Source organism: Phyllostomus discolor, chromosome 4 (genome assembly GCF_004126475.2).
Source record: "Phyllostomus discolor isolate MPI-MPIP mPhyDis1 chromosome 4, mPhyDis1.pri.v3, whole genome shotgun sequence".
Lineage (NCBI taxonomy): Eukaryota > Metazoa > Chordata > Mammalia > Chiroptera > Phyllostomidae > Phyllostomus > Phyllostomus discolor.
Genome location: NC_040906.2, coordinates 34251051 through 34277155, shown reverse-complemented (window position 1 = coordinate 34277155; position 26105 = coordinate 34251051). Strand labels below are relative to the sequence as shown.

Below are 26105 nucleotides of genomic sequence, written 5' to 3'. Positions count from 1 at the left end.
GTCTGCTCGTTTTCAGAAAGATTTTGGAAGTGTTTCACTTATACCAAGCATAGCTGCATCTTTGGTGGCAACAGAGTGGTTTTGCATTGGCATAGCAATTTTTATCTGTAAAATAATGAATATAAAAGTTGAGTAGCCAAAAGGATGGATGGGCGCTGGCTGTCAATTTATCACCTTTCACTACCAAATCCACCCTTCTTTGTTCTATTTTGTGACGATACCACAGCTGGACTCCAAATATGTTTTTTAATCAGCTGGTGCAACATTATACTTTGTCAATGGGGGGAGATGTTAAGACAGTGAAAGCCAAAGTAGTGTGTACTCTCCTCCTACAGTATGGCTGCCGGTGAAGAGACTCGGTGGTGCTTGCTTTGTAGTGGATCTTGCCGGTTGCCCAGGGGACCATTTTCTGGCCAGATCTGGCACACTGGCATTTTCACATGAACTTCTTAGCTAAGGCACAGTTTCTAAGGATTAGTCTGGTCTGCCTCACTCTTTAGCAAGTTTCTCAGTCTTATAGAGTGGTTACTCTTAGATATTAGTTCCTTTCCACACATGTGGCAAGTTGTGTTTTTCCCCCCATGGGTATACTGCTCACGTGATGGCTACACTCTCTGCAGCAACATCTGCATCTCAGCCTAAGGACCAGGGTGCTGTTGTTTGAAGTTCTTAGCCTCTCCCATGTAACTACTTCCTATATTTACTATTTTTTTATTCTTTAGAAGCACCCTTTCCTACTTTTAGTAGTTAATCACCTTTTACTGGCTAAAAATTCTCTATTATAAAAGTTTGCTATTTGAATTACTGACATGGTGTTCATCTCCTGACCAGACCTGCATACTCCATTGAAATAAGCTGTTAGCTTACACCAAGCCTGCCAAACACTTCTCCCTTACCACAAACTAGGACATACACATTTTAACACTTTAGAAATAAGTATATAATAGCATTATACAATAATAATAAATTATACAGAGTCATCAGATGTCCTACAAATCAACTACTAACATCAAATTTTATTTCTGGTCTTTTAAAAAATAAATCTCCATTGCATTTAAATGCTGAATGTTTATTAATGGTTGATTTTCCTTTCTTGGTCAAAATAATGGAATTATTATGCTTTATTTCTTAATAAATCAGTGTTTCACAGAGCTGTGGTACAAAAGAAGAAACATGTTGACATATTTTATTTCTATATTTATGATTATTTGCCCTGTCTTCATTTGTTATGACTAGTGAATGGTAAAGTGAATGAAGAGACAGGAAAATCTGAATCAAGATTGATAACAATTGCCAACGTAAGCAAAATATTTGTTTGCAGGGTAATGCAAAACAAATAGACTTAATAAAAGTTACACATTTACTAGGCAGTTTAAGATTGAAATTAGAACAGGGTAAGTTATTCTTTATATTGTCTATACAAATGTTTTTATTTTGAGTTTTTACAGAATTTAGAATCTTCTTCAGATCACCAAACTGTAACTTATTGCAGAGGGGGAGTTCCATTGGAAGTGTCATAGCTTTGGGATATGAGCATAGATCTTTTCATGCCAATATCCTTTTGTTGAGTTTTATGTGATCAGTGTATGTTCTGCCCGTGAGCAGTGTTCACATATCTTTAACTTTGTTTCCGCACTGCTCGGCAATGTGTATGTATGTAGATGGGCAACCTTTGTGATCAGACTTCTTCAAATAGATTTGGTTCCAAACAGCTTTAACTCAAACTATAGTTTCATCAAGGTATTCTGAGAACCATATATGGATTTGGTTACTTGCTGTATTGACTTTGTTTTCTGTGGTCCTCAAAATATTTTCAAATTGTGTTAATAAAGGATAATTTAAAAATTACAAAAAGAATAAACTCCAGATTCCTGTTTTGTGCATCTTCAGATAAATCTAGATTGTTCTCTCAGGGGTCTTATGGTTCATCAGCAGAGCATATCATCTCAAGGAGAGACCCACTCTTCTCCCACATCCGTGCAATTGCCAAGCAAAGGTGGTGGCCATAGTTCCATAGAAAATATCAAAAGTGCTCCTGGAAGCTCAAAAAGTGTAAGATTTCTAGTCTCCAATATCTAGAAATCTCTATAATTCAGTTAATATGACACTGCACACTCTAAACAAGACCTTCTGGAACTTTTAATAATATGATTCATGCCTTCTAGCAACAGAAGTAAATAAATATTTCTCAAAGAAAAAAGTTATTGTGTGATTTAATAGGGATGTTAGAGGCTTATATTGAAATGAAAGCTACAGACTGTTCTCACACTATGCTGTGGTGAGATATACAAGTATATTTCAATTCTTCCTGTGATAATGTAGAATAAAATAATGGTCTTCCCCTCAAAAAATAATCTTTAAAAGAATGGTTACATCATTGCCATAGGATGAAATATTTTAGAAATATTTTATGCCACATGTAAGGTAATATTTTAGGTTGCAATCAGTGGATAATTTGTAATAACATTATAGTTATATTATTATTTTTAACACATTTTCTTTGTGTTGCAAATTAATTATAAAATGTTTATCAATTATACTGTCATAATGAAAAATAGAAGAAAGAAAACTCAGGAGCATTTTTAATGAGAATGATTTGATTAAATAAGAAGTGCTGTAAAAGAAGGTAATGAATCAAGCCTAAATAGTAAAATGGGGCAACTCTTCTGGGATCCATATAAACGTATTTATAGATGTGTTACTGCACAGTTTCTAATCTAGAAAAGTAAATTAAAATAACACTTCAATAGATTTATAAACAGACATGTTGCAATAAAAGTAAAATGTATGTGTGTTTGCTTAATATGGATTCACATTCAACTGTTGTTTAACCTGTTAATATATTTAGTTAGAGGCAAACTGCACTTCACAATACAACAGCATCGTCTAAATGAATTTAATAATGCCCCCAACATACCCCAACCTCCACACATACAGTCTCCCTAATGACTATTTGCAGGTTTTTGTGTGGACTTATTTTCAACTGATTTGGGTAAATATCAAGGAGTGATATTGTTGGCTTGTATGGTAAGAGTATGTTTACTTGTGTAAGAAACTGCTAAAATGTCTTCCAATGTGGCTTCTCCATTTTGCATTCCTACCAGTAATCAATGAGAGATATTTTTTTTTGGTAGGGGACCCTCCTGGAAGCTTCCCACATGTGATCTGAAACCAGCTCCCTTGTTCCAAGGGCAGGGAGTAATGGAAGAAAAGTTGGACTATTTTAGGTTGGAAGGTGGCAGGTTTAATAAATAAGGGAACATATTTAAAAGGCTTGTCTTGGATGGTTCCTAATGAGTAGTTTTTTGCACCCACCCGTCAAATCTGAAATATTTATATGCAGGTATAACTAGGGTCAGTTATGAACACAAGAGACCTTCACAGGATTGAGTCATGTATACAGTATAGATCACAGGTGGCAAACACAAGACCCATGGGCTGAATCCGGCCCTCCACCTTGTTTTATCTGGCCCGGGACCTTGTTTCTATCCAGCGGCAGCACCGAGCTGCTCACCCCCGGTTAAGGAGTAGTTACATTTATAGAGTCCTAAAGTCACATTCAGCCCTTTGAAGGCAACCGTGAGGCTGATGTGGCCCCCAGTTAAAATGAGTTTGACACCCCTGCTCTAGATGGCATCACCACATTATTATTTCAAGGCCATGCCCTTGGGCAGCTTCTAGTCCAGGGAAGGCAAGTGGAGTGGAGGGAGTGGGTAGCCTCCAATGGTCTGTGTCCAGCTGACCTACAGTCATGTCTTTTTTTTCAAATTACAATTTATATTCAATATCATTCTGTACTAGTTTCAGATGTATAGCAAAAAGGTTAGGAAGTCATATAGTTTACAGAGTGATCCCCCTGATAATTCTAGTACCCACCTAACCCCCTATAGTTATCACAGTATTATTGACTGTATTCCCTATGCTGTAATCTATACCTTTGTGACTATTCTGTAATTACCGCTTTATCCTGCTGAATCTTTTCACTGTTTTCACCCAGCCCCCTACTACTTTCCCTGACAACTGTCAGTCTGTCCTCTGTATCTATGAGTATGTTTCTATTTTGTTTGTTTTGTTCTTTAGATTTCACATCTAAGCAAAGTCATATGGTATTTGTGACTTATTTCACTTAGCTTAATATCCTCTAGGTCCACCCATGCTGTGACAATGGCTTGGGGAAAATTGGACAAATACATGCAAAAAGTGAATCTAGATCACCTTCTTACACTATGTACAAGAATAAAGTAAAAATGGACTAAAGGCTACAGTGTAAGACTAGAAACTATAAAACTCCTGGAAGAAAACAAAGGCAGTAACTCTCAGACATTCTCTTAGCAATATTTTTTTTTGTTATAGATCCTCAGGCAAGGGAAACAAAAGAAAAAAAACATGAAACTATATAAAACTGAAAAGTTTTTTGCACAGAAAAAGGAACCATCAAGAAAATAAAAGACAGCCTAGTGAATGGAGATCTTTGCCAAGAATACACCTGATAAGGGCTTAATATCCAAAATGTATAAGGAACTCAGACAACTTAAGAACATATATGCACACTCCATAGGCACAGACAACAGTGGTGATGACCAGAGGGATGGGGTGTGGGGCCTGGTGGAGGCGTGCAAGATAGGGGCAATGGGAACATCTGTAACAGTGTAAATAATAAAAATGAAATTTTTTAAAAAAGCCCCCTGATCAATGAGACTCAGTTGGTTGGGGCATGGTATCACTAAGCAAAAGATTGCCAGCTTGAATCCTGATCAGGGCACACACTTGGGTTACAGGTTTGGTTCCTAGTCAGGGCACATACAAGAGGCAACTTAGTAATGTTTTTCTCACACATGCATGTTTCTCTCCCTCTTTCTCCCTCTCTTCCCTCTTTCTAAAAATAAACAGATAAAATCTTTGAAAAAATTAAATAATCAAAATTTTAAAACAATAAATAAATAACTCAGGCAACTACACACCAGAAAAACAAATAACCCAATTAAAAAGTGGGCAGAGGACTGGAATAGACACTTCTCCAATGAAGATATACAGATTCTGGTCAACAGACATGAAAAGTTGCTAAACATTGCTAATCGTCAGAGAAATACAAATCAAAACCAAAATGAGATATCACCTCACACCTGTCAAAAATGGTTATCATCAATAAAACTATAAACAACAAGTGTTGGCAAGGATTTGGAAAAAGGAGAACCCTCATTTGCTATTGATGGGAATGCAGATTGGTGCAATCATTATGGAAAAAATGTTGAAGTTCCTCAGAAGAATTTAAAATGGAACTGTCTTGTGACCCAGCCATTCCACTTGTGGGAATATATCCAAAGAAACATGAAACATTAATTTAAAAGAATATATTCACACATGTTCATTGCAGCATTATATACAACAGCCAACATATACAAGCAACCCAAGTAGCCAAGCGCGCATCAATAAGTGATTGAATCAAAAAGCTGTGTCCCATTCACACAGTGGATGTGGCTACTCAGTCACTGAGATCTTTTTAATGACCTTTCCCAACAGAGATCCTGCTGCTTCATATTTTCACCAGCATTTACTGTTGTCAGTGTCTTAGATTTTAACCATTCTAATTGCTCTGGAGGCCTCTCACTGTTAAGATTGATATTCTCTACCAACATAGCTGTTGAACATCTTTTCATATGCTTATATACAATCTGTGTATCTATCGGGGTTAGTTTTCTGTTGACTAATTTTAATTGGTTATTTGATGTCTTATCATTGACTTTTAAAGGGATTTTTTGGTTGTTGTATATTTTAGACATTAGTCCTTTATGAGATATCTGTTTTTCAGATATTTTCTCCTAGGCTTTTTATTTTCTTGACATTGTCTTTTAAAAAGCAAACGTGTTTTTTTTTATTTTAGTGAAGTTCAACTTATTATTTTTTTTCTTTCATTTATAGTGCTTTTGTATTTAAAAAGCCATCACCAAACAAAAGGTCACTTATGTTTTCACCTATGTTATCATCTAGGAGGTTTATAGTTTTATATTTTATATTTAGGTTTATGATTTTGACTCAAGTTTTGTGAATGGTAAAAGTCAGTGTCCAGATTAATATTTCTCCATGTGCATTTCTTATTATTTCAGAACAATGTGTTGAAAAGACCATCCTTTGTCCATTCAAATGCCACACATATAGTTAACTCCATTCATGTGGGTGTGTGGGTTATCTATACTGTTCCACTGACATGTCTGTTTGTGCTCTGTCAGTACCACATGGACCTGATTACTGCAGCTTTATAGTATGTTTTGAAGTCAGGTAATGTCAATTCTCCATTTATGATCTTTTTTTTTTATTTCTTTCATCAGAGTTTTATAGTTTTCCTCATGTAGATCTTCATATGTTTTGTAACTTTTACAACTACCTTTTTATTTATTTGGTGTTAATGTAAATGATATTATGTTTTTAATTTCTGATAAGCATTCGTTAAAAAAAGCAATTAACTTTTGTATGTTAACTTTAGCCTGTTACCTTGCTATATTCATTTGTTAATTCATGAGTTATTTTTTGTTTTTTAATATTTTTAATTTTCTCTATAGACAGTCATGTCATCTGTAAACAATTTTCTTTCTTTCTTCCTTATCTGTGCACTTTCTTTTCTTTTCTCTTCTCTTCTTGTGTTGTCTTGTATTGTCTTGTGTTATTGCATTAGCTAGAACTTCTGGTATATTGTTGAGCATAATGGTGAGAGCAGGCATCTGTGCTCTGGTGCCTACTTTAGCAGGAGAGTATCTAGTTCCTTAATATTATGTAGATGAGTGATACTAGATTTTGCCAACCATTTTTCTACATTTATTGGTATAATTTTACATATACACATATGGATTTATTGATATGATTTTATATGTATATGCCTGTTGATGTAATGGATTATAATAATTAATTTTCTTTTTCATTTTAATTGAATTTCTGAGGGTGATATTAGTTAATAAAATTATACTGGTTTCAAGTGTACAATTCCATAACACATCATCTGTGTATTATATTGTGTGTTCCCCACCTGAAGTCAAGTTTCCTTCTATCATCATTTATCCTCCTTGTAAAATAATTGATTTCCCAATGTTGAACCTGTCTTACATGTCTAGAGTGAGTCTGACTTCATTATGGTATATAATTTTTATACTTTGTGCTTTTTAAAAGTTATTTATTTACTTTTAGAGTGATGGGGAGGGAGAAAAAGAGGGGGAGAAACACCAGTGTGTGGTTGTCTCTCACATGTGTCCTATTGGGACCCGGCCCGCAACCCAAGCATGAATCCTGACTGGGAATTGAATCAGTGACCCTTTGGTTTGCAGATTCGCACTCAATCCACTGAGCCACACCAGCCAGGGCTACTTTGAACTTTTTATTTTGGTAATAATTTATTGAAGATTTTTACATCTATATTAATGAACCATTGGTTTGTAATTTGCCTTTCATATAATTTAGCTGGTTTTGGTGTTAGGGTAATGATTGTCTCATAGAAGGAGTTAGTAAGTATTACCTCTGCTCTATTTTCTGGAAGAGATGTAGAAAACTGGTATAATTTCTTCCATAAAAGTTTGCTAGAATTCACCAGTAAACCTTTATGGATCTGTTCTTCCTTTTAGGAAGTTAGTAATTGTTGAGTTAATTTATTTAAAGATGTAGGTGTTGCCATATGTATTTTTCCATGTTTGAGTTTTTCTAGATATAGAAAAACTTTGTCTTTCAAAGATATAGTCCATTTTATCTAGGTTATAAAATTTGTGGGACTCTATATGATCTGTTGTTGTTGTTGATACCCTCCTGTTGCTTATTTCTTAAAATATACAAAATGATTTTCTTATTAACTCTTTGATGCCTCATTTGTTCTGATCTCAATGGAATGCAGATTCTAGATGAGTGAATATGCTCAATATTCAAAGGCTAAACATTTAACTATGAAGCAATATAATTTAAGCTATGTTTAATTTGAATTGTAATTTTTAAAAACTTACACACCCTTCCCATAAAATCATTTGGTAAATATGTGTTGACTTTCACTTAACTTAATGGTTTCGGTATTACTATTATCAATTAGAGTTGAATAGTTTTATAAAAAGGAATATCTTCAAGTCTTTATATAAACTTTTATATTCTAGTTGGTAATATTGGATTGGCCAAAAAGTCCATATTTTTTCCATAAAAAGTCACTTTTTTCATTTCACCAATAATTTTATTGATTTGGATATTTCAAATACATCATCTATTTCCCACATGGTATAACACTGGTTGTTCTCAATTAATTTCTCAATTTCATTGCAATCAACTTCAACAGGTCTACCAGACCATGGAGCATCATTAAGCAGGAAATCTTCAGTATGAAACTTTGCAAACCACTTTAATGCATTCAAACTGTTACAGCACCTTCTCCAAACACTACAAAAATCTTTTTTATGTTTTATATTTTTAAAATAATAAAGCATAATATGCAGAAATGTTTCTTATTTTCCTCCATCTTCAATATTAAAATGGCTACACAAAAATTCACCAGTTTTGATAAGTGTTTTTTAAATGCATGCTGATATGACAGCTGTATACAATCTAACAAAATAGTTTTGAAAGAAGTTAAAGACAACTAAGTGCCATCTTACCAGAAAAAAATCATATGAACTTTTTGGCCAAGCCAATACTTTTGCCTTGTGATTGTGACTCAATGAGTTTTCCAATGTTCTGCATTATGATAACTCATCTCAGTTTGGATATACAACTAAAATTCTATACTACTGCTTTTAATTTCTACCAGTCCTCACTAGTTTTATTGGTGGTAATTAAATAAATATGTTTGGTATTTTTGGTATTGGTATGTTTTGTATGGGAGATGCCATTACTTCTTTCTAAATGACAAATATTCTAGAAAGTTAAACTTATGAGCAGTTTAAATTTTTGAGTGAGAGAATTTCTCTGAATTTCACAAGATTTTGATTATACAACAGTAACCAGTGGAAACATTCATAAAATTTAAATGGCTTATTATTTATAATGTATAAAATAACTGAATACATGTACAGGCTGGAAGATGTTTAAAGAAATAAAATTACCTTATAATTACTTTTCAGTGTCTTGATGAATATTTAATCCATTACGAAAGTTTAAATTATTTAATATCATTTATTATGTTTCTTTTCATAGAAGTGAAATAAGTGAAAATAAACACATTATTTTTCTAAATGCTTTGAATAAGTCATCATCAGTTGAAGAACCAAATTAAATAGGCATAACAAAGCATTAAATGTTTAGACAGTTTCATGTGATTATTTTAAATGGAAATGTAACATTTACATGCAATATAAATGCTTGTAAAATTACGGAGGATACTATATCTACCTCCATCAACTTAAATTCTTTTCTCTAGTGATGAAATGTAATTATAGCCCTTGATTTGCTCACATATAGTAAAATTAGATCACTGATATTAACCAAAAAGTTCTATTAAGAAACTCTGAAATGGATAAGTAAAAAAATGTTTCCATCAATTTTAGTAGCAAGAAGCTTACTGCTATCTTGAGGAGGACAATTCTGGGGGAGTACAGCAGGTGGAGGCTTGACTGCTGTGAATTAAAGAAAGACCAAAAGGTAAGTGCATAATGTAATTGGTGACAGTTACTTTCCAATTAAAAAAAATTACTGGAAAAGAAAAGGGAGATTAGGACAAAAAATAAAAGGAAACTCTTAACTGGACATTTGGTAAATTGACTGATGGTCACATAAATGTTGAAAAACAACACAAATTTAAATTCTAATCTGTAATTCAAGTACATGATTTTGATTGTACAACTTTAATATCTAATATAACTGAGGACATAATATTTGTCTATATTTTATCTAAAATAATGCTATGCATCTTGCTTATTTAGTAATTTCATATCTATATCCAGAAGACTCAATGATCAGGCCATACCAAATAATGCATTTGTTTACATATCATTTTATCATTTTTTGTTTGATTCTAGTATAAAGTGATGAGAAAAACACATATATTAATGATTCAGTGATGATGAGAGTGTGGATAAAGGGTGTGACATGCAGATTTTAACCATGACATTCATAGCATTCAGGTTTTGACCAACATGTGTATTAAAGATTCAAACTCATTTACTTCTAGTAGAAAGATCTCAACAGAAATGGCTTTCATTAGACTAATACCACTAAAAATGTTTCCATCCTTTAGAAATTGAGATATTTCACATTAAAAATATTTTCCAGCTTTTTATGAAATACCATTAAACAATAGGCAGTAATGGATTAACAGCTGCTATAATTAAAAAAGCTCTTATAGGTGAGATCATATGGTATTTTTCCTTTACCATCTGGCTTGTTTCACTTAGCATAATGTTCTCCAGTTCCATCCATGCTGTTGTGAAGTATAGGAGCTCCTTATTTCTGCTGTGTAGTATTCCACTGTGTAAATATACCACTGTTTTTGATCCACTCATTTACTGATGGGCACTTAGGATGTTTCTAGCACTTGGCTATTGTAAATTGTGCTGCAATGAACATTGGGGTGCATAGGTTCTTTTGAATTGGTGTTTCAGGATCCTTAGGGTATAAGCCCAACAATGGTATTACTGGATCAAAAGGCAGTTCCATTTTTAGTTTTATGAGGAAATCCCATACTATTTTCCACAGTGGCTTCACCATTCTGCATTACCAACAATGCACTACCATATGATCTCACCTATAAGTGGAAACTGATCAGCAAAACAAACAAGCAAGAAAAATACAACCAGAGACATTAAACTGAAGAACAATCTGACAGTAACCAGAGAGGAGGGAAGAGAGGGATAATAGGGAATAATGGGGGGGGGCATCAAGGAACATGTATGAAGGACACATGGACAAAGCCAAAGGGTGTGGGTTAGAGGGTGGAAGGCAGAGATGGGTGGGGTGGGGGGTGTGGTGAGGTGAAAATGGAGACAATTGTACTTGAACAAAAATTTAAAAAGTAAAATAAAATAAAGAAAATCTCTAAGGCCTTTTCTTACCACGGTCTCTTCACCCACTCAAATCTGTCCTCCCATTGACCTTCTTCTCTGCAACTGAAAAAGTTTTATTTTTGACTCCTAATTTATCTCTCCAGACCTTGATCTATTATTTTGAAGTATTGAGACGATAATAAAAATATTTTTTCAATGGACACTTTGATGATTGAATGAGGTGAAAATTCTTCTTTTAGCTATTGTTCCCAATATAAACTTTCTAAACATGCTTTGTAAACAAGAAAAGGGGAGTGAGATGGCAATGTCATATACACACAACTCATATATTTGTGCATGTATTTCTATGTATTTCAACTCTAACAGGGTTCACATTCTCCCATTCTATAAAATTTCATTTGAAATTTTGTGAAAATTAGGATGGAAACTGATTATCAAAATGTATACTACAGTTTTGCGTGAGCACATAAGCAATACCGGTTAGCTGAGGAAACCACATCCTAGAATTATGTAGGCAGGCAGTTCAGAGTTACTGAATGTCCCCATAGTAGATATTAAAGGCACAAAAGTTCAAAACAGCAAAACTGATGGAGTGTTTAGCAGCAATTTAGATAAAGCAGGGTTGGTTGATACTGCAGCAATGTTGGGCCTGAAGCTCCAATTAAGCTAGAGTGTGGAGAGAAAGACAAGGCTGAGCAACCAGTCACAACCTGGCAGGTGCACGAGAAGCTAGAGTTGCAGCTCTGTGGTTCTGCAGACCCCAGAAGCAAGTTCTCATATTTACTTTTTGTAAGACAGAAGCTAACGAGGCTTCTATTTCAGAGTAGCAGCTACACTGCACATATTTCCCTTTCTGTTAAAAAAGTAATTCTCTAACTACTAGTCCGCTTTCTCCTATATAGGAAAAATGACAATGAACCCAAATCATATTTAAGTTACACTGACCTCTTTATCCTACTTTTTATGATCCAATCCATATTGTAGACCTGCATGTGGTAGTTGAATAGACAGACCACACACACATACACACAGAGTATGTGGTGAAGAGGGTGTTTTAAATTTGGGGGAGTGTAACATTTCTGCTTTTTCCCTGGTGTTGGATGTTTGTGTATGGAAATATGTTTCCATGATGGGGGCTGAGACACAAAAGCCAAGGTGCCAGCATATTCCAGTTTGTCGTCTTTCCTGACAATTGTAAGTCCTGTTCTATGTCCTAATTGCTAATTTTGTTTACCAACCAAGAGATCATGTACTCATCATCAGATGCTTCACTGTGAACTCACAAAAGTGGTATATCTGTGAAAACCAAAAATTTTCCAGAGACTTGATGCACCAGTGTATTTTTGCCCTCCTTTTTCTGCGTTTGGATGTGTTTGATTTCCAGACTGTTTTACATGGTGCAACTCATTCATGTGTTCTAGGGCAGGTTAATGACTTTAATTGTTAAACTATGTTTTGTATCTTAACTACCTCACAAAATTATGTAAGGTCTAATTTCTATAACAAATTTCTTCCTCCACAAAATCCATGTTGGTTTCTTTTCTGAATGTACCTTGCCTGAAACGGAATGTTCCAAAGATTGCAACAGTAGTAGCTCTCATTCCACATGATCTTTAGCAGTGCGACCTTACCTATCGTCTTGCTCTCACACCTTGAGTGTGGATGAATCTTTCATTGCATAGCCTTTAAGTGGCACAACAGCTTCTGCCTCCTGTTTTGGGAAGCTGGTTGTTGTGTAAGAAGTATTACCATACAAAAACCAGCAAGTTGTGAGAAACCCTAGCCAATGTGAGACACTCTGGAAGATGAGGTGCCATGTGGGGAAAAAAAAGAGAACCAAGGTACCAGACAGAGAAGGAGGATTCCACCTTGGAAGTTGATCCTAGCCATCCCAACCCCAGCCATCCCGTATGAATCAGAGATAAGCCCACCAAGCAAACACTTCTCAAAAACTAGACTCAAAATTGTGAGCAAAATGAAATAGTTGTTTTAAGCAACTTAGTTTTGACGTACTTTAAAATGCAGCAATGGATACCCCAAACCCCCCCTTACCCCCAGCAAACATCCTTAATGAACCAAATGGCTTTGTTAGAGAGGCCTCGCTGTGCTGGTGTCATGAATCAAAGTATTAAAAATTAAGTTTTAAGTATTATGAATACAAAACTATAATGAGAGATCATATTCATAATCTTAGTTGTACATTTTACCTGATCATCGCCTAGCCTCAGATTAATCTGGGACTTTATTTCTCATATTGACTGACTATTGAGGTGGATGTTTCTGACCCTGTGTACTTGGCTTTCTCCAAGATTAATTTTCTTCATTTATATTCCTGCCTTTTGTAATGACAACTTATATATCACAATGATTCTAGGTATAAGGAATTATTATAGGCCTTTAAGAGTAAGAGTTTACACCATTGTTCAAAAGCCACTCTGACAGCATATTTGATATATTGAGACTGTTCTTGCCAAAAAGTCATAACAAAAGGTGACTGTGCACGATAAAACAATCTGTCACTCCAGGTATGTATAAGGAAGCTATAAGCTGGAAAACGATTTCTAGAGTAAATTTTAAGTGTACATTTTATTAACTCTGCTTTGTTCTATACTGGTGGTATCATACCCACGACTTCCAAGTTTATTTTTTTTAACTAATGAAAACATATTTTTCTGTAGTATTCCTGTCAATAATGTATAAATTGAATTTATTTATGAAGAAAAACAAGCAAACCTAAATTGAGAAAAGTTCTACAAAACCAACTGCCTTATGTACTTTTAAAATATTAAGGTCAAGAAAGAAATCTTGAGACACTGATCTCGATGAAAAGAAATTAAGTGTAGCATTGCGTTCAGGAGCATTATATGAACTGTCAAGATTGGTAGCTTTTGCAATTGACTAAGGATATTTTCATCATCTATCTATTGTCTATTTGCCTGTCTATCTGTCATCTATCAATGTATCTTTCTACACATAGATATATTCTTTTACTGAGACATAATGTACAGGGAGTACATAATCTTAACTGCATAGCTTGATACATTTTTACAGGTATATATTTATCTACTGAGTGTACATATTAAGATAGCAAACATTTCTAGCATTTAACAAGGTATTTTTCTTCTTTTCCATCACACTTTCACATAAATCTATCTTATCACCATAGAATTGTTTTGCCTCAAAACAAGATAACAACGGAGAAGGTATCGCTATTACCCACTGAAGGGCAGGAAACATTTGCTGAAAATACAGCAGACAGAGGCTGACATAGAGAAGAAACCTCTCACTGAAGATCAGAAGCAAGCCAACTAGATGTCGCCTATTGGAATGGCACCAGTACTGCACTAATGACAAAAAAAATTGACTCTTGGTGAGACTCAGTTTGAGGAAGAAAATAATAAATAGCACCAGATTCAGAAAGAGTGTTTTCCTCTGCCCATCACTTTCACAACAAGGCCTAGTTTTTTTACCAACTGAAGAAGAAATGCTTAGAGAATTCAGTCAAGTATTACAAATCAGGGAAAAAATGGGTAGGTTGGAACTAAAAGTTTAAAATATTAATAACAGGTACACGCCACGCACGCTAAGTCTCTAGCTAGTTATCTCAAGCTTTTTCACATAATAGATCAAAGTGTCAGAGGACAGAAAAGGAGAACATTCAAGCACTTTTTAGGTGCTTGAGACGTGTTGCTATTATCACATTGTCACTAGACAAAAGCAATTCACATGGCCAAGCTTAGGGTCAGTGTGTTACAGGACTGCATAATGGCAATGACAAATTGAAGTCTTCACTGCCACAGAAACTATCTGCTACATAATTTCTGCAGTAGATACCATTTGGATTGTTTTCAGTTTTTTTTAATTTATTTTTCCCATTATGAATAAAGAGGCTATAAGCATTCTTATATGAATGTCAGGTATAAAGTAGTTTTTTTCTGTTACATACAGGGTTGGGCAAAAGTAGGTCTATAGTTGTTCAAGAGGAAGATAATACAATGATGGGTAAATAATAATCCAAAAGTAAAGTTTGTGTGTCACATGGTCAAAACTAGAAACTTACTTTTTTTGCCCCACCCTGTAGGTACTCAGGAGTGAAATTGCTGAGTCAGTGGGTAAACATGTATTTAGGTTTAATTAAAAATGTATAAAATATTTTAAGTAATTATAATAAATTAGGTTCCCACTACCAAGGGTTCTCACTAAAGTTGCATTGTGATTTATTTTTATTTTAGTTATCTTGGTGTGAATGAAAACTGTATTGCATTACAGTGAGAATTTGCATTTCAATACCAACAAAGTATTGAGTACCTTTTCATTTGGTCATTTGAATTTAATCTTTTGTGATATGTATTATCTCTTGATAAGACTTATTCTTGATGTCTTTTAATCACTTTAATATTTGGTTGTCTTATCATTTCTTTTGATTTCTAGCAATCTATTAAGTATTTTGAGTACTGTCCTTTATTATGCCTTACAAATTTATTCTTTCCACCTAGTTATTATTTAACTCCTTTATATGTATCTTTTGATAGACAAAAGTTCTTATGTTTTCAAATATTTTATTTATTTAGTTCTAGAGGGAAGAGAAGGGGGAGGAGAAAGAGAGGAGAGAAAACAGTGATGTTTGGTTGCCTTTTGTGCACCCTCACTGGGGAACCCGTCCCACAACCATACATTTGCCCTGATTGGGGAGTTGAACAAGTGACCCTTGGTTCAGGGCTGGCACTCAATCCACTGAGGCCACACCAGCAAGGGCAAAAGTTCTTATTTTTAACAAAATTCTATTGTGTTTTTTCATTTATGGTTACTGCATTCTGTGTGTTGTTAAAAGAAATTGTTGCCTGTCCTAAATCCATGCAGATGAGCTCATTTTTCTTTTATTGAATTTCTTGATTTTGTTTTTCAGAATTACTTTTATAATCCATCTTTTTCTAGAAGGTATGGTACAAAATATGGGACAAGGTCATTTTTTAATAAATATCCAAGCCCTGGCTGGCGTAGCTCAGTGGATTGAGCGTGGGCTGGGAACCAAAGTGTCCCAGGTTCAATTCCAAGACAGGGTACATGCCTGGGTTGCAGGCCATAACCCCAGCAACCGCACATTGATGTTTCTCTCTCTCTCTGTCTACTCCCTCCCTTTCCTCTCTAAAAATAAATAAATAAAACCTTAAATAAATAAATATAATAAAAATCCAAATAACAACACCACATTTATGTAACTTGATCTAGAATTATTTCAAAAGGCAGCCTCCCAAAAGTGGAGAACCCTTTTACAATTATTTTTGTTTTTGTTGTCATTATAGATGTGAGTGATATTTACACAGGCTCTTATCTCTTGCGGTTTTTAAGAAGCATTTACCAATCACACAAAGCACATGAACGGGGCTAAGACATTGATATGTTTGGCCAGATCACCAGAAAAAGACATCTTTGGGAATCTGAAAGTGGGGAGAGGTCATCAGAGATGAAGAGATTCAACCATTAAGAAACTGTATTGAATGTAGCTCATCCCTAAGCTGCAAATGTATAAAGATGGCTGGAATCAAATATTTGAGACTGAATTATGGTGGATACCATTGACAGGTCCCAGAGTAGCTACTATGCCCAGAGTATGCAGATCAGAACTTGAAATCTAAACCCTAGAAGGTGGATGCCTTAAAAACAACAAATCAAAACATTATCAACATTCATTGGAAGACTTTATAGGTTCCTATGTCTCATATTATAATATTGAAAGTGCCCGTGATACAATACAAGGAAACCTAAAACATTTTCAAAGAATAAGCAAATCAACATTAAGATAACCCATGTCTGAATGATCAAATTTCATCAATCAATGGTAATTAGCATGGCCTAAGAAGCAAGAGCACACTTTCTTGGAAAAAAAGAAATGTACCCAGCAAAGAAGTAGAAATTATAAGGAAGAATCAAATGGGAATTCTAGGACTGAAAAACACAATAAGAAAAATAAAAATAAACTGAAATGTAAGAAAAACTTAATATAAAGATAGAAATTATAAAAGTAAAAGTGACCTTGAAGGTTGTTCAATATGAGTTTCCAATAATGAACAACATATGAAAAATAATTAAAAATATAAATGCAACTAAACCTCAGTGACCTATGGACAATATCAAAGAGTCAATATTTATGTCTTTGGAGTTCCAGACAGAGATGAAAAAGTGATACATGCTAGAAAACTATTTGAAGAAACAATGACTGACAACTTCCTAAATGTAATGTGATATAAATGTAAATATACAGGTCCAAGAAGTTCAATGAACCCCAAGCAGGTAAATCAAATAAAACCACATTGAGGCACCTAATAAAATGGTTGAAAACCAAAGAAAAAATAGAAGATATTGAGAGCACCTAAAAAACACACCAGATTATATAGAGAGAAATGATTAACTAAATGCATGTGAATTTTTCATCAGAGAGGATAAGAGGCCAGAAGGAAGTGGCAAACCAAATATAAAGGGTGAAATAAAAACTGTCAATGCAGAATTCTTTGTTCAACAAAAGTAACTTCAGGAATGAATAAGGAGAGAAACTGATTCTTAGATGAAGGAAAGCTAAGAATATATAATTTAAAAATTACAAGAAGTTTTTCAAGTAAAAAAGTGTGATCGAAGAGAGCTTGGAACATCAGAAATGGAGGATCTACTTATGTGATATCCTTTTAAAATGTAAAATTACAAGTATGGTTTACAATATCAATATTATAAATTGTGCATAATTAAAACACATATAAAATATATATTTTGACATGACTACCTAGGACAGGAGGGTGAGAAAAAAATATAATTGTTGATTTTGTTTCAAAAGAAGAATGGAACCTATCAAAGTAATGTTATTCTTTTTATCATGTGAGAGAACACTTAAGCTGAGGGAAAAATATAACACATCCACCTTAGAAAATGTCTTGAAGATTGAAACTATATTTAAATATTCTACTTATTGGAAGAAATGTTAATATAATTTTTATTTATGTTTGTTTTTTCTTAACTATCATTTGGATGCTTATGATGAACAGAACAAAGTAAGAAAGTGGGAAATATTGTTCTGGAATGTGTGGGTTCAGTGGACTGACTGCTGGCCTGCAAACCAAAGGCTTGAGGGTTCAATTCCCAGTCAGGGCACATGCCTGGGTTGTGGGCCAGGTCCCCAGTAGGGGATGCAGGAAAGGCAACCACACATTGATGTTTCTCTCCTCTTTCTCTCCATTCTGTCAATCAATCAATCAATCAATCAAATATTAAAAAAATAAAGTGAGAAATATCAGCTCATGTAAGTATGCAGACTATTGCTATTTTCATTAAAAATATACTGCAGAAACAAGTTTCTGTATATGTAAAATACTTGTATATCATAAGCAATAAAAAAGGTCTTCCCCAAATAGTTAAATATGTGATAAAGAATAGAAGTGGAAATGTGTAAAAATAGAGATTCAATTTAGGAATCAAATATAGGGTTTTTAATATAGTATGGTAATATTGTGCCAAAAAATTTCATTTTTTAGCTTTAATAAAATAATGTTGAGAGGACTTTGAAATCCTAAAATTTTTCTGACAACAAAAATTAGTGTTGTTATTATGATGCTTCTAAATTCACTTTAGTCCACTTTTTAAATTCTTGTTTTTAAGGGGAAACTGTGGATGAGGAATAAAATTATTGTGTTGCTACATTACAAATACCCTTGTATTACAGTAACAAAAGAGTATAATAATTGCTTTGATATAGCATTAGTGCCATTGAAAATAAATAAATGACTTTTTTATTTATGGCTTTATTTGCTTTTTTTTAAAATAAAACAACCCTGGTGGGTTGAGTGTTGGGCCTATGAACCAAAGGATCTCTGGTTGGATTCTGAACCAGGGCACATGCCTGGTTTGCAGGCCAGGTCCCCAGTGAGGAGAGCACAGGAGGGAACAACATATTGATGTTTCTCTGCCTTTCTTTTTCTCTCTCCCCCTCTCTAAAAATAAATAAATAACAACCTTTAAAAAAAAAGACAAAACATTCTTTCACTTCAAAATCAGGATGTGTATTCCACTTGATTAGCAGGCAAGTTTTAATATTTCTTGCTTCAGATTTTAACTAGAATGGATGAGGATAGAGAATAACTAAATAGAGATTCGCTATTATTTATCAAGTTGGGATCATAATATCAAAGCTCAGAACTTCATTTATTTTCTCAGTTTCTTTTTAAATCTGTGACTAGCGTATGGTGCCTGTAAGTAGGTAATAGGTACTTAGTAAAAGTCTCATTATTTTAACAACCTGATTCCTATAGGCATGTTTAATTAAACCAAAGATGAAGTCATTATTTTCTATTTAGCTTTGTTACATTCCATAGAGAAAATACTTTATTGAAACTATTAAAATCTGATATATGAGGTCTGTCCAGAAAAAGTCCAACGATTGTTAATGAAAGAGAATGGTTTGTGTGACATCCATGTAACCTGGCAGCCAAGGAGAAGAGACTGGAATGCACATGCTTGAACAATGATGAGTTCACTGCACTAGTCAGTGTGGGTGGTAGATGCCATTGAGTGAGCATGTATACTGTGGGCCATCACATTCAAAATAACTGAGTGTGTAGAATAATGAATCTGCATCAAATTTTTTATTAAGTTTGAAGTTTCTTCAAGCTTAAGCTCTTCAGATGATTCAGAAGGCCACAGCTATGAACAACTGGTGATTGGCAGCTTCATCACATCATGTCTGCTCATGTATCACATCTCATGCAGAGATTTTAGCAAAACATCAAATCACCCAGGGGCTCAGGTCTCCTTACTGCCCAGATTTGGCACCCTGTGACTTCTGGCTTTTCCCAAAACTAAAATCACCTTTGAAAGGAAGAGACTTCAGACCATCAATGACATGAGGAAAATACAACAGGGTAACTGATGGCAATTGAAAGAACAGAGTGAGGTCCCAATGTGCCTACTTTGAAGGGACTGAAGCATCATTGTCCACTGTACAAGTTTCTTGCATCTTGTGTCTTCTTCAATAAATGTCTCTACCATTCATAGCATATGGCTGGATACTTACTGGACAAAACTTCATCTAGTAAGTGGTCTATAAAATCATAAGATGCAAGTAATAAACCCATTGTTTGTGTGATGGCAGTCAAAGTTTATTCACATTTTTGGGATGGCATCATGGATGATTTTCACCTTTTGTGAGAGTGGTAGGTCATAATATTACTTTTTTTCCAGATAATTACACATGTTGTCAACACATCAAAGGTGTCAGTAACTGCCATGTAACCCATGTTAGTGCCAGTGGTAATAAGTGCGAACTTCTCCCCATTTCTGGACAATTGGTTATAACCAAGAAAAAATCAGTGCTACACTAACACCTGTAATCCCATACATCTGAAGGAATGGACTGGATTTTAAATTCACTACTTTTGAAACATTTTTAATCACTATTATATTTTTCTCTGATTTGACCTAGTCTTGGAATTAACATTAGTATCAAAATTATCTTAAATACTTTTGCCCTTATATCTACCTGGGACACACAGAACTCCCACATGCTTGGTTAAAAATATATAATGACAAAATAAAGTCTTGGTAGAATATGTTCACCCTAGTCTGACAAAAGTCTTTCATGGGCATATTGCCTATGTTGTAAAAAAGTAGAAAGTATTGATAGTTTCTTGACTTTGTGAATGCGTATAAAATTTCTGCTCTTCTTGTGAATTCTATTCTCTTTCTCATACTTTCATGCCTAACAATGACAGACAAAAAAAAGTATATAGTTAAATATACTTTTAAATATACCTGTATCTATTTACAAATGTGAATTGAAAACAAACAAGCAAGAGAATATAACCAGAGGCATTGGACTAAAGAAACAAATTGACAGTAACCAGAGGGAGAGAGGAGAGGGATAATGGGGGGAAATAGGGGAGGGGCCATCAAGGAACGTGTACAGAGAACACATGGACAAAGCCAGGGAGGGTAGGGGGTGGGGATGGACGGGACAGAGAAGTATGCTGATATTGAAATGGAGACAACTGTACTTGAACAACAATTAAAGAAAAAGAAATAGAGATCAGTTAAAAAGTTAACAAAAGAAAATGTAGTTTTTAAACTAAGAGAATTGTACAACAGAGATGCTTTTATCCTTATACAATAATGATTAGATTATTTTCCCCGTGCTATATTCAAAGCTTTTGTTTGAAGATAGTTGCATGGTCTCTGTGCTATTCATATGCTTCCTTCATTCCTCCAGCATAAATATGCAGTGGCTCACAGCACAAATTATAATACAATATCCCTATTAAGCACTCATTATACGAAAATCATGAGATTTCAGAATTGAAGGAAAATTAAATAACACCCAGTCCTATAACACTTAACTTTTCTTTTTTTCTTTTTTGGCTATATAGTCCTTTATGATATCCAATGAAAAATTCTGGACACACTCTACAGAGCAATGCATAACATTGGATGCTCTTTCATTTGGTATTAACTGGCGTATTTACCAGAGACTCTAGTAGTCACTGATGAACAAACAAACACAGCCCTCTAGTAGAATTCATAATCTTGAGAGGAAGAGATGCACTACAGATAATCACACATACCATCATTTAAAAACATGATCAATACTCTCAACTAAATGTTACAAGAAGCTTCAACATCTGTTACATCCATCCCTCCCAATATAAATAGCTGTTAACTATTGGTATTTTTATGAAAATCAACTAGATGTAATGCTAAGGGACTTATTTTGTTGTCCCCAAGTTAAGTGTTGAAGGCCTAATGTGAAGTATTTGGAGGTGAGACCCTTGGGAAATAACTAGGTCATGAGGCTGGAACCTTCATGAATGGGATTAGTGATTTTATAACAAGAGACATGAGAGTGATTATCTCTTTCTCATTATGTGAGCACATAATGAGAAGACAGCTGTCTGCAAACCAGGAAGAGGCCACTTACCAACATTGAATCTGCTGGCACCTTGAACTTGGGCTTACCTGTCTCCACAACTATGAAAAATAAATATTCGCTATTTAAGTCACCCAGTCTATGATATTTAGTCATAACAGCCTATGAAGACTGAGGCGGATGACTAAACTAAGGAGAAGTTAATCAAGAAGCTGTGAAGCCTTTCAGACAAAATAAACAAAATTAGTGGTACAATTGTAATAAGGCAGCCATGAATTTAGCAAGAAATGAAAGTTCGGTGTGATGTACTGCTGGCCTCAGGAAAAAGTGGCACGAAAGAAAAGTGAAGAGGTGTATGGAGGTTGCTGCTAGAAATGTATGGCCCTAATAGCCACTTTAAGGATGTTCAATTTTATTCTAGTTATACTGGGAAACCACTTAATTAATTTTTTTGTTTAGAGTTGTGAAATGATCAATTTAATGTAAAAATACCACTGTGTTGAGAGTAATTTTTAAAGGTCAAGAGAATGCAATCACACTTGCACAAAAGTTTTTATATTTCTTCCTACCCCAAACTCTGTTACAGACTCATAACTTTTATATTTCCAATTTGCACCTGAGGAATCTAAAGAACAGAAATGAGTAAGGGCAGGACTGGTGCTTGTGAGGCTACTAGACAGATACAGGCTAAATTATGAAGGATTTTGTACATCAGGATAAGGAGTTAGGGCTTTATTCAGAAAGGAAAAGGAAATCATGACTTAAAGAGTGACTTCTCTAAACTTACTCAGTGTTATCATTTTGGTGTCTACTAATTGACAGATGCTATGCTAGATTAGAGGACATATTCGGCTAAGATAAGCAGGGCTGGAGAAGTGATCAGAATGCATTAGAGAAAGATCACTGTCATCAGCATGAAGAATGGGTTCTGTTTTTAATATTTCAAATGAAGAATAGTAAGGGTCAGAATTAAATAGGGAATAGAAGGATTTTGAGTATATTGGGGATAGATAACTAAATTTATTTCCCAACTGGTTGATGCTCAGACTAAAAACAACTAAACATTTTGGATAGAAACATGTGGGGAATCCTAGAGTCCAAAAACTATATAAAGAGAGAAGATAAAGAGATAAGCAGGTTATTGATTTTCAAGCAGTTTAGAAGCAGGTTGAACTTAAACACTTTATGATCTTGTTTTTTCTTTTTTGTTTTCAAAATCACGGAAAACAAAGGGAAAAAATAAGCTCCAGAAAGGCAAAAGACAATCCAAGTGTAGAAATCTGATAAGAAACCTTCTGTTTAGATATGGAACTACCAATATATAAACTTTAGCATAGCAAGATAAATTATACATAAAACCATCCCTTGACATCTCCACAGATCATGGAGGATGGCAAAAATAGAAAGAAAAAGCCTTCTCAGCTGTTTTGACCCAGAGTTAGCCTCACACAGGTTTGCAGTCTGGAATCATATTATTTCATGGTGTGAAAACACTGAAGCCAAATGTGTAGTTAAAACAATTCCTTCCTATGTGAAAGAGGTAAAAGCAAATCCTCTTCAAAAGTGACTAACTATAAATCAGCCCTCAAAGTATTCTCAGTGGTAAACTTTAGGAATTACAGATTTAGAGAAAATTGTCAGAATAAAGCAAATAAAAAAGATCTCATATGTAATACAGAGCAGAACCTATAAGGACTTTAAATATTGGAATTAATGCATATCAAATATAAAATAAGTATGTTCAATAAAGTTTTTAAAAAGATGAATTGATAATGTGAGAACAAAATCAAAGGGCTATAATATGATAAATTTTAAAAAGAAACAGCTGCAAATACAAAGTACAATAACTTGAAAAACATATTAGACTTCTCTAATAGACAAATACAAATATAAGATAATGGCTGCTTCTGAGAGGGAATGGAATGGGGTTGGGCAGAGAGAGTCAATACATAGGTTTTTTTTGAGACTCAGGACACAATAGTGTTCATCCGTGTGTGTGTGCGTGTGTGTGTGTGTGTGGTGTGTAATTTTGTATTGGTATTTAATAAAAACAGTGTAAACAAGTTTTTAGGCATGGTGATGAAATTTCATTGCAATTGGAGGGAAAGAGATGGCTTAGCATGACTGTTGAATTTCCACCTCAGTGAATTCAGTAAATGATGTTGTCGTTCAGAGAGACAGCAAAGGTGGGAGGGGAGGCAAACTTGAGGAATTCTTTTTGAAACAGTGTACTTAAAGAGTCTGTGTAGCATATGGACAAAGATAGAGGAAGTAAAGATGTTGGTTGAAAATTCAGTAAAGATGTAGGTGAAAATCAACAATGTTAATTTATTGAGAAGCAAATTTAGAAAATGTACAGAGGGACACAAAACAACACTTAAGTGTTACTCAGAGTCCCGACAATCTCATATTGCCCCAAGTCCATAAACTAGGATTTTGAAGACAGCTTTATGTTACAAGGATGGGCAGAGTTCTAGAATCAAGAGAAGATGTCTGAGGCACCAGAATTGCCAATGTGAAGCTGGAACCACTGCCAGCTGTGAACGGCTGAGAATTACATGTGGGCAGGTGGTACTAGGACTATGGACATGGAAGTACCTGATTGGCCCTACTTGTAATAAGGAGGCAGAAGCAATCACTGCCAAGAAGCCTAAGTGATTCAGACTAGAGGTCAGCCCAGCCCCATGGGCAAGGGCACTGCAGAGGACAGGGAGCAGGCACAGAGCAGGGAGCAAACTGAAGCCTACCCACATTAAGACTCCAACCCCACGGAACTCTAATATTTAAGAACTAACAAAAGAGTAAAGAGTGGGCACCAATTCTTTAACTGAGGTAGGAAGAATACAAACAAAAATATCTTTTTGGCAACAAGTGACAGTTGATTTTTAAGCAGAAGACAGTTGTTAGTAGTTCCAAAAAGAGTTAAGTAAGATGCAAGTTGCCTATGTGAAATGAAGTGGGTGGGGATAGAGACACACTGGAAGCAGTTCAAAACTGAAGGTGTGAATGAGGCAAAATAAAGTAAAGAGTTTAAGATGTATCCTAATATATTCAAAAGGTTTTCCTTGGTTTGAATCTGCAAGATTTGGTAACAATTTGTATATACAAGAAAGAAAAAAGTGACATGAAATATAAGATATCACCAAGGTTTTTAGTTCTGAAATATAAGAAACACTGAAAGAGGATCATGTTTATGAGGAGAAATATAATTTTTCCATTTTCCATTTTAAAACACACATTACAGTTATTTAATATGCAAAATGTTCACTAACATTACAAGCAAGCAGAGGAAACTAAGATCTAGAGTGTCAATAACAGAAAGTAGGGAATACTTCTATTGGATGATGTTTGGCAAAATAGCAACTGATTCGCAATTAGCTGGGTCCACCATTAAACAGTGGGATGGAGAAAGGCAACCCCTGCCACCCAGGTACTGGCTTGGATGTCAAATAGATGTTATTACCATAACCTTCATGGCTGGGCCATACTCTCCTGATGTACATAAATAATCCATAGAACATCAGCATTAGATAAAGCCAATCTGTGATCATGATAAACTAAGGCAAAATCTCGACCACTACTCGATCATGTTTGAACACTAATCAAACATGAACATTGTCTAAATCACACGAATGACCAAACACCCTGCTAATAAGACTGGTGCTTTTTCTCAACTGCAGCTTTAGCCTAGGGCTAGTCTTCACATTAGATAAGATCTGTTAAGATGTGCAATCATAAAATTACCCTGGCCTTCAGAAGCAAGTTCGGCTTCTTTACACCTCCGAAATCACCTAAATAGAAGCCGGAATCTTTCAAGTCAATTCTAACACCTTCTTAATGCGTTGTCCTACAAATCTGCGAGGTATGCATTCTCCCTTGTTGCAACAAGTGTATTTTCCAAGTTGTTGAATGGTGTCCTTGGCTGGAAGGAATTGGAAAAACATTCATACCCCACCCCATATGCAGTAAGGAAAAGCAACGATGCGTGTTCTGGGGGAAGTGGTATCATAGGGAAACTTTGTAACAGAATTTTTGGTTTCAACAGTTGAAAATAAAAATGACAAGTCTTAATCTTTCCAAAACTCTTGCAAACAATTCTATTGATTTATTTTAGGGCTGGGACTTTGGATATTAATGGAATTCATATTACTGCGTGGTATTTAATCTCATACATATTGGATCACCATTAGATGTGTGTTCAGTGTATTCAGTATCTGGAAATTAGATTATATACACTATTACAATCGAGT

General features: G+C 34.7%; 1 long non-coding RNA gene across 1 annotated transcript; it reads right to left on the bottom strand.

Annotated features, from left to right (window-relative positions):
* Positions 1 to 673: 673 nt before the first annotated feature.
* LOC118499865 lies at positions 674 to 8355 on the bottom strand. The gene is made up of 3 exons (XR_004902411.1): positions 8248 to 8355; positions 4254 to 4259; positions 674 to 687 (listed from the first exon to the last, which is right to left on the bottom strand). It is a non-coding gene; the product is annotated as an uncharacterized LOC118499865 (long non-coding RNA).
* Positions 8356 to 26105: the final 17750 nt, after the last annotated feature.